Source organism: Oncorhynchus nerka, linkage group LG18 (assembly GCF_034236695.1).
Source record: "Oncorhynchus nerka isolate Pitt River linkage group LG18, Oner_Uvic_2.0, whole genome shotgun sequence".
Taxonomy (NCBI): domain Eukaryota; kingdom Metazoa; phylum Chordata; class Actinopteri; order Salmoniformes; family Salmonidae; genus Oncorhynchus; species Oncorhynchus nerka.
The window spans coordinates 38218613-38235061 of record NC_088413.1 but is presented as its reverse complement, the minus strand read 5'-3'; the positions used below and the strand labels follow the sequence as shown (position 1 = coordinate 38235061).

The 16449-nt window shown below is 41.4% G+C and overlaps 1 pseudogene; it reads left to right on the top strand.

Moving 5' to 3' along the window:
- The window catches only part of LOC135561621 (uncharacterized), a 56635-nt pseudogene that overhangs the window by 27600 nt on the left and 12586 nt on the right, over window positions 1-16449 (top strand).

Below are 16449 nucleotides of genomic sequence, written 5' to 3'. Positions count from 1 at the left end.
ACAACTATAAATACCTAGATGTCTGGTTAGACTGTAAACTCTCCTTCCAGACTCATATTAAACATCTCCAATCCAAAATCAAATCTAGAATCGGCTTTCTATTTCGCAACAAAGCCTCTTTCACTCACGCCGCCAAACTTACCCTAGTAAAACTGACTATCCTACCGATCCTCGACTTCGGCGATGTCATCTACAAAATAGTTTCCAATACTCTACTCAGCAAACTGGATGCAGTCTATCACAGTGCCATCCATTTTGTTACCAAATCACCTTATACCACACACCACTGTGACCTGTATGCTCTAGTCGGCTGGCCCTCGCTACATATTCGTCGCCAGACCCACTGGCTCCAGGTCATCTATAAGTCTATGCTAGGTAATGCTCCGCCTTATATCAGTTCACTGGTCACAATAACAACACCCACCAGTAGCACACGTTCCAGCAGGTATATCTCACTGATCATCCCCAAAGCCAACACCTCATTTCGCCACCTTTCCTTCCAGTTCTCTGCTGCCAGTGACTGGAACGAATTGCAAAAATCGTTGAAGTTGGAGACTTTTATTTCCCTCACCATTTTTAAACATCAGCTATCTGAGCAGCTAACCGATTGCTGCAGCTGTACACAGTCCATCTGTAAATAGCCCACCCAAGCTACCTACCTCATCCCCATACTGTTTTTATTTTATTTGCTTTTCTGCTCTTTTGCAAACCAGTATCTCTACTTGCACATCCTCATCTGCTCATTTATCACTCCAGTGTTAATCTGCTAAATTGTAATTATCCGCTCCTATGGCCTATTTATTGCGTACCTCCTCATACCTTTTGCACACAGTGTATATAGACTTTCTTTTTTTACTGTGTCATTGACTTGTTTATTGTGTTATTGGCTTGTTTATTGTTTACTCCAGGTGTAACTCTGTGTTGTTGTCTGTCACACTGCTTTGCTTTATCTTGGCCAGGTCGCAGTTGTAAATGAGAACTTGTTCTCAACTAGCCTACCTGGTTAACTTCTTGATGCACCCATCCCGTTAGCGGGATCATTTTCTCAACCACCGCTGAATTGCAGAGTGCCAAATTCAAGTTAAATTACTTCAAATATTTAATTTTCATGAAATCACAAGAGCAATATAGCAAAACACAGCTTAGTTTGTTGTTAATCCACCTGGTGTGTCAGATTTCAATAAAGCTTTTCAGCGAAAGCATACTAAGCGTTTATGTAAGGACCTTTCTCTCAGTAGACAAAATATTACAAACAGCTAGCAGCCAAGTAACTTGGTCATGAAAGTCAGAAAAGCAATAAATTAAATTGCTTATCTTTGATGATCTTCGGATGTTTGCTCTCACGAGACTCCCAGTTATCCAACAAATGTTCCTTTTGTTCCATAAAGATAATTTTTATATCCAAAATACCTCCATCTGTTTGGCGCGTTATGTTCAGAAATCCACAGCCTCGAGCGGTCACGACATCACAGACGAAAATTCCAAATAGTATCTGTAATGTTCGTAGAAACATTTCAAACGTTTTTTTATGATCAATCCTCAGGTTGTTTTTACAATATATAATCAATAATATATCATCTGGGAATGTAGCTTCTTCAATAGGAGAGAGAGAGAAAATGGCTGCTCCAAGCTGTTGCGCATACAAAATGCTGCTGTTACCCAGCCATACAATGACGCGATGTGATCTTTCTCGCTCATTTTTCAAATTAAAAGCATGAAACTATGTCTAAAGACTGTTCACCCCATGGGGTAGCCATAGGAAAATAAATCTGGTTGATATCCCTTTTAAATGGAATGAAGGCGGGCTATGGAACATGGAGCTTTCAAAATAGAGGCCACTTCCTGGTTGGATTTTCCTCAGGTTTTCACCTGCAATATCAGTTCTGTTATACTCACAGACAATATTTTGATAGTTTTGGAAACTTTAGAGTTTTTCCTATCCTAACCTGACAATTTTATGCATATTCTAGATTCTGGGCCTGAGAAATAGGCAGTTTAATAGGCAGTGCCCCCTACACTCAAGAGGTTTTAAATAAAGGTGAAATATATATATATTTTTTAAACATACTCTAACCCTAACCCTGTTGGTGTAAAGAATGTTCCCATCACCACACTTTACACAATAAACATACACACACACACACACACACACTCACACACATGCATACACACATTCACACGCACGCACACACACACACACACACACACACACACACAAACACACACACACACATACACAGGTTATTGATCCAATCATTCAGTTACTGGTGATGAAGTCCTCAACCCAACTAGCCTGTCAAATTTCAGTTTTGTTTTTTACGCCTGATTAGTTTTGTCCCGATTGGTCTCCTGATTGTGACCTCTGGCGCGTGACCTTTAAAACCTACAGTCTTCCCTGACACTGGCCCTGAAACTGGTCCCGGCCCTCAGCCAAAGGAGCCAAAGGCAGAGGAGTAGCTCGGCCATTTCTCCAGACAAAAGGCAGGGCGGCAGGGGTGGCTGGGAGGACACACCAGCCCGGCCCCTCTTGAGTCCCGCCAAGCGGACAGGGGGCAAATTAGGACCAGTGTTTTTGTCTGCCCTTTCTTTTGGCTCCCTTACAGGGTTGACTGGCATGTCAAGTTTGTCAGGTGCCCTCAAACTGTTTGAGCACATCACACATCCTTTCAGGCTGCCTCAAAGCGTTTCATGTTTTCGTCCCTGATTCGTGTTGTCGCTTTGCGTATGTGCGTCGTTGGGCAACTGAAGCATATGTGTGGAAAATGTGCAGGCTTAAGGGTCCGGACACAAAGCAACCCCTGCTTTTATTAAGAGACTCACTGCACTGCTACATTCTCCTGTCCTTTAAGACATTCTTAAAGCGACCTTTTCAAGTGAGCAAAATCTCCCAGAGCACAAAACAGAGCAATTGAGACTGAAATAATCTCTCTGTTAATTGAATTCCAGGAGAGGAGTTCCCAGTCTTTCGAGGCAAGTCCTGCTGGAAATTTGGGGCTTACCAACGGAGAGCAGGAGGGGCTGAATGTGCAACTCGTGAGTGAGGAGAGCAGGATTCTTGGACGGGTTCAGAGTGTGGCACAGGTATATTGACTTTTCCTCATATATTATTATGTTTAGCATATTCAACAGTTAAAGGTGCAATACTATATGTAGAAATAGCACCACCGTTATCTGGTTCCTAAAGTTCTATAATTTTCGCCTAATTTCAGTTTATGTGACAAAATAATATACAGGTAACTACCAAAATAAAGGAACACCAATATGAAGCATCTTAATAGGGTGTTGGGCCACCACAAGCTGCCAGAACAGATTCAACACACTTTGGCATAGATTCTGGAACTCTTTTGGTGGGACGCAACACCATTCTTCCACAAGAAAATCCCTAATTTGGTGTTTTGTTGATGGTGGTGGAAAATGCTGTCTCAGGCAACGCTCCAGAATCTCCCATAATGATTCAATTGCATTGAGATCTGGGCCCAGATTCACAAAACCTTCTTGAGAAGAAATTTCTTCTTAACTGCCATTTTTTCCTTAACTATAGACTTAAGATGAAAGTTAAGCAAAGTTGCTATTCCTCAAAAAGGTTATTGGAAATGTTCTTCCACTATTTCTCATGTTTCTCCTTTAGGAAAAAGTTAAGAAGAAATTACATTCTTGAAAATAACGTTTTTAGATTTGTTAAACCCTTGTCTTAAACTCAGTGAGAGAAGTGAAAAATAGTAGTTGTTCTTTTCCTCAAAATTTAAAAGGTCCAACCTAGATTCAAGCCAATCTCTTAGGTAGTTGAACATGTTATTACTCCAACCTCGTGAAAGTGACAAACTGATACATTTTCGTCAAAAACAACTCATATCGAAGGAGTGCCTTTGATTTTAATGACCTGGGCCCAGATTCACAAAACACTTCTTACACAAAAACTTAAGAACGTTCTTAAGAAAAATAAGTAGAAGTTCATAAGATAGTTTGTTAGCGCAATTCCTCAACAATATCTTAAGATTTAATGGTTTCTCTCCCGAACTTCTCAAATATCTTCTTACAAATCTTCTTAAGATGTTTGTTGCTAGGCAACTGTAGCTAGCAATGGCAATCATGTTAGCATATTTCTTACTGAGATTACTGCATGTTCTTGGGTTGAAATAACTTTCATATGAAGTTTGTGAGTGAATTAAACATTAAACTGTCCTGAATTAAACATTAAACTGCCCTAAGTTTAAGGTAAGTGTCTTGGAATTAAGGACATTTCCAAGTACTTTATTTTCAAGAATTACATTTCTTCTTAACTCTATGCTTAAGGAGAAACATAAGAAATAGCACAAGAAAATGTCTAATAACCTTTTTGAGGAATAGCAACTTTGCTTCTAATAGCCTCTTTCGGCTAGGGGGCAGTACTCGGAAGTTCGGGCGACTGATGTGCCCAAAGTAAAGTGCCTGTTACTCAGGCCCAGAAGCTATGATATGCATTGGATAGAAAATACTCTGACGTTTCTAAAACTGTTAAAATAATGTCTGTGAGTGTAACAGAACTGATATGGCAGGCGAAAACCCGAGGAGAATCCATCCGTAATTTCTTTTTTGAGGTCACAGGCTAGTTCAATGCTAGTCTATGGGAAAATCAAAGGAATTCCTCCCAGATTGCAGTTCCTATGGCTTCCACTAGATGTCAACAGTCTTTAGAAAGGGTTTGGCCTGGTTTGCTAACTACCTCTCAGTGCAGTGTATAAAATCAGAACATCTGCTGTCTCAGCCACTGCCTGTCACCAAGGGTGTACCCCAATGATCGATCCTAGGCCCCCCGCACTTCTCAATTTACATCAACAACATAGCTCAGGCAGTAGGAAGCTCTCTCATCCATTTATATGCAGAAAATACAGTCTTATACTCAGCTGGCCCCTCCCAGGAATTTTTGTTAAACACTCTACAACAAAGCTTTCTTAATGTCCAACAAGATTTCTCTGCCCTTAACCTTGTTCTGAACACCTCCAAAACAAAGGTTGTGGTTTGGTAAGAAGAATTCCCCTCTCCCCACAGGTGTGATTACTACCTCTGAGGGTTTAGAGCTTGAGGTAGTCACCTCATACAAGTACTTGGGAGTATGGCTAGACGGTACACTGTCCTTCTCTCAGCACATATCAACGCTGCAGGCTAAAGTTACATCAAGACTTGGTTTCCTCTATCGTAATCATTCCTCTTATACCCCAGCTGCCAAAGTAACCCTGATTCAGATGGACATCCTACCCATGCTAGATTACAGACGTAATTTATAGATTGGCAGGTAAGGTTGCTCTCGAGTGGCTAGATGTTCTCTACCATTCGACCATCAGATTTGCCACCAATGCTAGTTATAGGAAACATTGCTGCACTCTATACACTTCTGTTAACTGGTCATCTCTTTATACCAGTCGCAAGACCCACTGGTTGATGCTTATTTATAAAACCGTCTTAGGCCTCACTCCCCCCTATCTGAGATATCTACTGCAGTCCTCATCCTCCACATACAACACCCATTCTGCAAGTCACATTCTGTTAAAGGTTCCCAAAGCACACACATCCCTGGGTCGCTTGTCTTCTCAGTTCGCTGCACCTAGCGACTGGAACGAGCTGCAACAAACACTCAGATTTGAACATTTTATCTCAATCTCTTCATTCAAAGGCTCAATCATGGACACTAACTGACAGTTGATGTATTGTTGTCTCTACCTTCTTGCCCTTTGTACTGTTGTCTGTGGCCAAGAATGTTTGTACCCTGTTTTGTGCTGCTACCATGTTGTGCTCCTGCCATATTGTGTTGCTATCATGTTGTTGTCATGTTGTGTTGCTACCATTGTTACATCCGTTGTTGAATGAGTGAGACCAAAGCGCAGCGTGGATAGGGTTCATCGTACTTTATTAAATTAACACCAAAAAACAACAAAATATTATTGAACGTAAAGCTCTGTAGCGCTAAACAGCAACTATAAAAGAAAAGATCCCACAAACTAGGGTGGAAAACAGGCTGCCTAAGTATGATTCCCAAACAAGAGACAACGATAGACAGCTGTCTCTGATTGGGAACCCTACTCGGCCAACAAAGAAATAGAAAACTAGAATGCCCAACCAAATGACCCCCTGACCTAACCAAATAGAGAAATAAAAAGGCTCTCTGTTTAATACAGGAAGACAACAAACCAACTGTACCTTTCAAGTCTTGCGCAACTCTCAACAGTGTTACCCGGTTCCTAGATGGCCGTACTTCTTCATTGCACAAAGGAATATCCATCAACCAAATTCCAAAGACTGGTGACATCCAGTAGAAGCGGTAGGAACTGAAAACAAGGGCCTAAGAAATATTGTTTCCCAATGAGAACTCATCTGAACGGTTAGTCCTTGGGGTTTTGCCTGCTACATAAGTTCTGTTATAATCACAGACATGATTCGAACAGTTTTAGAAACTTCAGAGTATTTTCTATCCAAATCTACTAATGATATGCATATCTTATATTCTTGGCATGAGTAGCAGGAAGTTGAAATTGGGCACGCTATTTATTCCAAAATTGAAACTGTGGGAGCAATTATTAGGAAATGGAAGACATACAAGACCACTGATAATCTCCCTCGATCTGGGGCTCCACACAAGATCTCACCCCGTGGGGTCAAAATGATCACAAGAACGGTGAGCAAAAATCCCAGAACCCCACGGGGGAGACCTAGTGAATGACCTGCAGAGAGCTGGGACCAAAGTAACAAAGCCTACCATCAGTAACACACTACGCCACCAGGGACTCAAATCCTGCAGTGCCAGACGTGTCCCCCTGCTTAAGCCAATACATGTCCAGGCCTGTCTGAAGTTTGCTAGAGAGCATTTGGATAATCCAGAAGAAGATTGGGAGAATGTCATATGGTCAGATGAAACCAAAATATAACTTTTTGGTAAAAACTCAACTTGTCGTGTTTGGAGGACAAAGAATGCTGAGTTGTATCCAAAGAATACCATACCTACTGTGAAGCAAGGGAGTAGAAACATCATGCTTTGGGACTGTTTTTCTGCAAAGGGACCAGGACGACTGATCCGTGTAAAGGAACGAATGAATGGGGCCATGTATCGTGAGATTTTGAGTGAAAACCTCCTTCCATCAGCAAGGGCATTGAAGATGAAACATGGCTGGGTCTTTCAGCATGACAATGATCCCAAACACACCACCCGGGCAACGAAGGAGTGGCTTCGTAAGAAGCATTTCAAGGTCCTGGAGTGGCCTAGCCAGTCTCCAGATTATAACCCCATAGAAAATCTTTGGAGGGAGTTGAAAGTCTGTGTTGCCCAGCAACAGCCCCAAAACATCACTGCTCTAGAGGAGATCTGCATGTAGGAATGGGCCAAAATACCAGCAACAGTGTGTGAAAACCTTGTGAAGACTTACAGAAAACATTTGACCTCTGTCATTGACAAAAAGGGTATATAACAAAGTATTGAGATGAACTTTTGTTATTGACCAAATACTTATTTTCCACCATAATTTGCAAATAAATTCATAAAAAATCCTACAATGTGATTTTCTGGATTTTTTTCTCATTTTGTCTGTCATAGTTGAAGTGTACCTATGATGAAAATTACAGGCCTCTCATATTTTTAAGTGGGAGAACTTGCACAATTGGTGGCTGACTAAATACTTTTTTAAGAGAACAAGTATTTGATACACTGCCGATTTTGCAGTGTGATCTCTGTAATTGCAAACAAAGGTTTCTGTACCAAATATTAAGTTCTGCTTTTCTGATGTATCAAATATTTATGTCATGCAATAAAATGCAAATGAATTACTTAAAAATCATACAATGTGATTTTCTGGATTTTTGTTTTAGATTCAGTCTCTCACAGTTGAAGTGTACCTATGATAAAAAATTACAGACCTCTACATGCTTTGTAAGTAGAAAACCTGCAAAATCGGCAGTGTATCAAATACTTGTTCTCCCCACTGTATATAGAGTTGAAGACGATTGGAGTCGTTAAACCCATTTTTCAACTACTCCACAAATTTCTTGTTAACAAACTATAGTTTTGGAAAGTCGGTTAGGACATCTACTTTGTGCATGACACAATTATTTTTCCAACAATTGTTTACAGACAGATTATTTCATTTATAATTCACTGCATCACAATTCCAGTGGGTCAGAAGTTTACATACACTAAGTTGACTGTGCCTTTAAACAGCTTGGAAAATTCCAGAAAATTATGTCATGGCTTTCGAAGCTTCTGATTTGCTAATTGCCATAATTTGAGTCAATTGGAGGTGTACTTGTGGATGTATTTCAAGGCCTACCTTCAAACTCAGTGCCTCTTTGCTTGACATCATGGGAAATTTTTAAAGAAATCAGCCAAGACCTCAGAAATATAATTGTAGACCTCAGAAATATAATTGTAGACCTCCACCAGTACCATGTTCATCTGTACAGACAATAGTACGCAAGTATAAACACCGTCATACCGCTCAGGAAGGGGGCGCGTTCTGTCTCCTAGAGATGAATGTACTTTGGTGCAAAAAGTGCAAATCAATCACAGACCAACAGCAAAGGACCTTGTGAAGAGGCTGGAGGAAACATGTCCAAAAGTATCTATATCCACAGTAAAAACGAGTCCTATATCGACATAACCTGAAAGGCCGCTCAGTTACACCAACTCTGTCAGGAGAACTTATTGTGGAAGCTTGTGGAAGGCTGGCCAAAACGTTTAACCCAAGTTAAACCATTTAAAGGCAATGCTACCAAATACTAATTGAGTGTATGTAAACTTCTGACCCACTGGGAATGTTATGAAAGAAATTAAAGCTGAAATAAATCATTCTCTCCACTATTATTCTGACATTTCACATTCTTAAAATAAAGTGGTGATCCTAACTGACCTAAGACAGGGAATTTTTTACTAGGATTAAATGTCAGGAATTGTGAAAAACTGAGTTGAAATGTATTTGGCTCAGATGTATGTAAACTTCCGACTTCAACTGTATTTATGTACTTTGTATTCCTCGTTTACACAAGTGTTGCCATTATTTTTGCAGTTACCTGTATAGTTTAGTTTAGATTAGTGGTCACCAACCAGTCGATAATATGATCATTATATCACTGTACAGTATATACTGTATGTGAATATACATGAACATATATTCACAACTAATTTCAATTCACTGGTAAAGGGATGACGCCCTAAATATGACGGTAAAGACCCATGAATCACAACTATGTTTATTTATTTATATTTATTTAACCTTTTATTTAACTAGACAAGTCAGTTAAGAACAAATTCTTATTTACAATGACGGCCTACCCCAGCCAAACCTAGACGTCGCTGGGCCAATTGTACCCCCCCCCCTATGGGGACTCTAAATCATGGCCGGATGTAATACAGCCTGGAATCTTACCAGGGACTGTAATGACGCCCCTTGCACTGCCTTAGACCGCTGCGCTACACACTTAAAAACAAAGATCATTCATAATTAAAATTCATGTTTATTTTAATTTGCTTATATTGTTTTGCTTCACTGTAAAACAAAGAAAAATGTAACTGTTTAAATGTCTACGTTTTCTGGACTAAAACATGTTGAGCTGGCATGGAATACTATACTAACCAAGGCAGTTTGTTCACTATAAGATGAATTTTAAAAAATGATGTGTGTGAATACTGTAGGTATTGAAGTTTGACTTTGCAACTATAATAGCTGAGTCAACCACACAATGTGTTTAGTTGCAAAACTAATTTAGACCCTCAACTTTGATGCAACTGAAAATATTGTGCTTTGTTATCTAAAGTAGTAATTTGCCATTTTACAGACATGATTTTCATCTATTTGTCCACAGAACTGAGTAGTCATTGTAATTCAAAATTAGTTTTCATTCATCATTTTTTACCTAAGCTCTTTTGATGGAAGGAAATAAGTCAAAATATGAATAATTGGTTGGTGTTTAGACATAATGATATTAAAGTCTATAACAAAAATGTTTTTAAACTGAACATTTTCACTTCTGAATTATATAATTCTTCAGGCAATGTCTTGGGAAATGACTCAAAATGCATTATATTCCTCCCAGTCCCGGGGAGTATTTGTCGATAGTGTCACAGAGTTATGGAATGCATACTGCCTCTTTGTCTTACCACCGTGTCAAATCAACTGATTCATTTTTAGTACTTCTCAGATGTCACATAAACCTGTCTCTCCTCGTGACACAAGTGCCCCTTGTTGTGGCACCACATGATAACCAAAGCCACCCTCGCGATACTCACACAGTCATAGGCACTGATCTGAGGGTTGCTTTGGAGACCTCTTGTCCACAAAAACAATGGCCAAGTTAACAAGCCTGCTCTTTTTTTCCATGAAAAACAAAGCATGATTTTGTTTTTCTTGAGAGCACAGGCAGACCATTTTCTAAGGCGTATTGCACGCTTGTTTTGGTGTTCCCATGTCATGCTCTGTTCTGCATTGGGCTCCATGTCTCTCAGAATCCCACTGCCAAAGAAGAGTGACAAAGACTACGAGACTGGGGACACTTTTTAAAAGTTTGGGGATCATTTCCAAAAAATGTATTATTCATTTATCTGAGTCTTCTTTTGACCATTTCCCACTTGTTTTCTCCTTTATATCGTTTCCCTCCTTCTGTCTATTCATTTTTTGGCTGGAATATCCCAGTGGCTGCACTAAATAGAGGTAGTGTTGAATAGAACATCTCCATGGATTTGCATAATCTTGTGGCATTGTGGTTCTCAGTGCGGGTGAGCATATTGAGGGTTGTGCCAACTGCAAAAAGGTAAACCCTTCATCCCTTGGCAGGGGGGACCCTCACCCTACCCTTCCAGAGTCTTAGTACAACAACTTAATCCGAATCCAGCAGGTCCTCAGCTAATATACCACATCTAGCCAGTTAAAGCTTTCTCTTCTGAGATACTCCCGCCTTCTGTAACATTTTCCACTCAACTCAGCTTTTTTATATATATATATTTTAGGCTTTGTCACTTGAAAACATGTTATATCTCACATATATCCATCTACATGGGCTATATAAAAATAGAATAATGAATAGTTAAATGATCTGGGTCAAATCTGTTTTTCTTCAAAGGGCTTCTTTACTCTTTACTTCTCATGGAGCGGAGAGTCAGGCAGTACAACGGCGTAGACACGTTTTTTGTTGTTTTTGTTTGTACATTTCTTACAGACCCATTCATGCCTGCTCTTTCACAGTGCTTCCCATTCTTTGGCTTCCGGTCGACGCCAACAAGGCCTAAGATAGCTGTTTGCTCTCTGATGGGAAACTTTTGCTCATGTGCTGGGTTGGCTGCCACGTTTTGGCATTGTTATTGGTGAAGTGGGGGGGGGGGGGGGGTAAAGCAAAAAGGGGGCCCTTAAACCCTGTGAGATAGTAGTTATTCATCTATATGTAGTGGGAATTGTCCCTCTCTTCTTTCTCCATCCCTTTCTCACTCTGTTGTTCTTTCTCTCCCTACTCTATTTTCATCTTTTCGTCCTGCAGATTTGACATCCACCCCGAATTGAGCCGGGGGGAGATCCGACATCTTTGGTTCACTTTGATTACCTTTGATTTCTTGCAGCTTGCGCGCCACTTTGGCTACTCTCCCAAGTCCTTGTGCTTTCCCCAATGCCATGCGCAGCCCCCTGAAGAAAGGGGATGAGAATCTCCGGCAATGCTCCAGAAAGCTCCACTGTGTGTCTAACATACTTGCAGACAGCGTGTGTGCCATGGTAGGGGTAAGGGGGCATGGGTGGGAAGATAAGAGCGGGGGTAGAGGGGACTTACAAAACAAACAAGGGTAAGCCCCTATCGCCTTCAACACACACACAACACTGTGCTACCCGCATCTGTCTAATGTGAGCTCAGTTGGGAGCTTGTTTAAGGTTACAGCAGTGTGTGTGTGTGTGTGTGTGTGTGTGTGACTGATGGCTGTTGGGTGGGTATGAGAACAGGGGGCCATGGGAGTTTCCTAGAGGGACTTGCTGCTCACACTCACCCAGCAGAGAGAGCTTTGTCCTTCACGTGGGAGAACCAGAGGACCTCCACTCCTGTCTCCCTACCACCATATCCCCACTCGTGAAATTGGAGGGGGAGGCCACTCGGCTTTGCTGCAACTCTCAGGGAACCTCCCAACTTCCCCATTTCGGATCAACATTCTTCCCTTCTACCTTCCCTGTGATCATGGTAATAATAATCACCACACTTTAAACAAAGCACAACTTTTAAGGATTAACAAAGCCTTTATAACCCCTTTTTAAAGGTAGTGTTGAATTCTACTTACATGTTTTCCAGATTTGAAATGACAGAGGGGGATACAGACTGGACAAACAGCTTGAAGGGTTGGAGCTGGGTTTGAACCTCTATCTCTGGTGAGGAGAGTGGTGTAGGCTACATACTGTATATGTGTCTTGAGCCAGGAGATTTACCACTAGGCCACCGGCTCTGCACAACATAAACCATTTATAAGACTTACTGTATATATAGATGCTTCCAAAATCTTCGGAAGCAAATATCATTCCTTATAGTCCCAGTTTGTACTAGACCGCCCCTGTATGTGGGGAAAACAACCTGTTTTCCCCACAAAAAAAGGTTATCTCATTGGCTCACAGCAACAACAAAAAAATGGTTGTCTACTTGTTTTACTCAATTACAAAACTAGATTTAAGAAAAGTACAGCATGTCTGAATATGACTTTTCAACATTGCCTGCTCCCAGGAATTCTCACAATTTAGAAAATCATGATATTATAGGGCTTCCGTCATGCCTCTTTTCATGAAGGTGCTAGCAGCCACGTGAGTGAGTGCTAACTAGCTACCAACCGGAACATTAAGCTAGCCAAGACCAAAAACACAAAAAAACGGACTATACAGCTACAAGTAGTGAGTACAGTTACAAACGGACTATAGTAAACAAGTTAAATTACTTACCTGCGATTAAATCATTTTCACACACATATAGCTACGTGTAACCTACTTAGACACCGGTTCCCCACATTTCCTACTCTCCCATGCTGAATATATGTTCTCTTTCAATTATTTGTTGGAGACGTTATTCTCGCTTCTCTTCCTCTCTTCTCTAGTTCTCCTCAGATCGACTCCATACCTGTTTTCCTGGTTACCTGCTCACAAGTGAACAGTTAAGGATTTCAATGCAGAGTGTAGGTCTTCAGACGCTGTCGAGAGTTTGAGTACTAACCTGAAGGTTTTTGTTTTGTGTAAAAAAAAACATTTTCTACTTCTCAGTGTCTATTGGTAGTTAGCTTCACGGCTAGCTATTAAGACTCGGTTAGCCCATGCTGCAAGGCTAACTTGGCTAGCTCGGTGAAAGGGAGGAAGGCACTCCTTATTCTGCCTGCAACACAGACACAGGCCCCATGGCAGACCGTTGGTTCCTGCATCTCGCCCCAGCCTCACAGCTGGGAGGGGGCAACAAGCTGGCCATGGGGGACTGAGATCCCCTGTGACGCAGCAGTCTGCCAAGACTCAGGCTAGGCCCCTGAACCAGGCCAAACCTGTAAGGAAGCAGTCTACAGTATATGCTACAGCTGCAGCGAGGATCCGCCATCCTAACTCTGCTAATGGAAGTAAGAAGGGTCGGACAACTTAAGGCGTAACCCTAGCGGCTGAGAAGGATAAAGTGCAAGGCCAACGGCTCTCTGCCCTACCCTCTCACTTTGGGTTTAACAGTTGCCACTCCTTCCCCTCTCAGAGTTCGCAGCAGTGAAAGGCAGGCTATGTTTAGACAGAACCCTATTCTCTGTGCAGCAGCTCACATTAGTGACCGTGCTCACATGAGAAAATAGAGGAGACACACTTTTTGATCCCCCCGATTGCCTCCCTCCTTCAGGCTCTCCCCTGGGGAACTTCTCGGGTTTTCAGTAAGGGACAGAAGTCTGCATGTCATCTCTCCTTCCAGTCTCAACAACACACGGGGCAGGACTGCAATCTGTCTTTCGCCATCCACTGTGACCCTTTTACCCTTGCCTATGGCCTTTTTCCCTCTGACTGCTATAGAGCGAACTATCACATTCAAGCCAGCTCTGGTATGCTCCACTCCAGTTTTCCCACCAGAGGGCACTGATACTCTGTACAACAAGGTAGGGGAACACTAACCATATTGGCTACGCGGCTCTACGGGAGGACAGGTTTCCAGAACTTACTCTGGACGTTTTTTTCCCTCTACATGGCAAAGACGACTTGGCTCTGTTATGGAGAACACTCTCCATTGAGCTAGAGATCAGTCGGTACAGTCATTTGTTTCTTTACTTTGGATCTTAGTGAAAAGGCGGAGAGCTATCTGGTACTTTTGAGTCAAAAGTTTGGACCCACCTACTCATTCAAGGGTTTTTCTTTATTTTTGCTCTTTTCTACATTGTAGAATAATAGTGAAGACATCAAAACGATTAAATAAAACATGTGAAATCATGTTGTAACCAAAGAAGTGTTAAACATATCAAAATATATGTTATATTGAGATTCTTCAAAGTAGCCACCCTTTGCCTTGATGACTGCTTTGCACACTCTTGACATTCTCTCAACCAGCTTCACCTGAAATGCTTTTCCAACCGTCTTGAAGGAATTTGCACATATGCTGAGCACTTGTTGGCTGCTTTTCCTTCACTCTGCGGTCCAACTCATCCAAAACCATCTCAAATGGGTTGAGGTCAGGTGATTGTGGAGGCCAGGTCATCTGATGCAACACTCCATCACTCTTGTTCTTGGTCAAATAGCCCTTACACATCCTGGAGGTGTGATGGGTCATTGTCCTGTTGAAAAACAAATGATAGTCCCATCAAAGTGCAAACCAGATGGGATGGCGTATTGCTGCAGACTGCTGTCGTAGCCATGCTTGTTAAGTGTGCCTTGAATTCTAAATTAATTACAGAACGTGTCACCAGCAAAGCACCTCTACACCATCACACCTCCTCCTCCATGCTTCACGGTGGGAACCACACATGCGGAGATCATCTGTTCACATACTCTGTGTCTCACAAAAACACGGCAGTTGGAACCAAAAATCTCAACTTTAGACTCACCAGACCAAAGGAAATATTTCCACCGGGCTAATGTCCATTGCTCGTGTTTCAAGTAAGTCTCTTCTTCTAATTGGTGTCCGTTTTTATAGTGGTTTCTTTGCAGCAATTTGACCATGAAGGCCTGATGCAGTCTCCTCTGAAAAGTTGATGTTGAGATTTGTTGTTACATTTATTTGGGCTGCAATTCCTGAGGCTGGTAACTCTAATTAACGTATCCTCTGCAACAGATGTAATTTTGTGTCTTCCTTTCCTGTGGCGGTCCTCATGAAAGCCAGTTTCATCAGAGTGCTTGATGGTTTTTGCAACTGCACTTGAAGAAACTTTGAAAGTTATTCAAATTGCCCGGATTGAATGATCTTCATGTCTTAAAATAATGATGGACTGTCATTTCTCTTTGCTTATTTGAGCTGTTCATGCCATAATATGATATTTCTTTTTTTTTTACCAAATACAGCTATCTTCTGTATACCATCCCTACCTTGTCACAACACAACTGATTGGCTCAAAGGCATTAAGAAGCAAAGAAATTCCACAAATGAACTTTTAACAAGGCACACCAGTTAATTGAAATGCATTCCAGGTGACTACCTCATGAAGCTGGTTGAGAGAATGCCAAGAGTGTGCAAAGCTGTCATCAAGGAAAAGGGTGGCTACTTTGAAGAATCTCAAATAAAAAATATATTTTCATATGTTTAACACTTTTTTGGTTGCTATGTAATTTCATACGTGTTATTTCATAGTTTTCATGTCTTCACTATTATTCTACAATGTAGAAAATAGTACAAATAAAGAAAAACCTTTGAATGGGTAGGTGTGTTCAAACTTGTGACTGGTACTGTATATATATTTACAGTGTGTATATATATATATATCGCTTGACAACTTAGGTCATGGCGCTAGATGCTCTGTCCTGAGAAAGCTCGCTTCCCGCATCTATCCAGACTGACTTACTGCAGCCTGGTATAAGCGATGCCCCTATGAGAGCCCTGGGACACCCAATCCCAAAAGACCTTGCCCATGCCGTTTGGGGTGGAAGAGCTGACACACCCAGGAAAAACTGGTAGAAGACGTGTGCTCCCTCTTCGAGCCCCTCGATAAGCAGTCATTTTCTGGTCGGCAGTTGCTTATGACCAGTCCTGGCAGCTATCAACATGCAGGGCTTATATTAAATTTCAAATCAAATCAAATGTATTTATATAGCCCTTCGTACATCAGCTGATATATCAAAGTGCTATACAGAAACCCAGCCTAAAACCCCAAACAGCAAGCAATACAAGTGTCGAAGCACGGTGGCTCGGAAAAACTCCCTAGAAAGGCCAAAACCTAGGAAGAAACCTAGAGAGGAACCAAGCTATGAGGGGTTGGCAGTCCTCTTCTGGCTGTCCCGGGTGGAGATTATAACAGAACATGGCCAAGATGTTCAAATG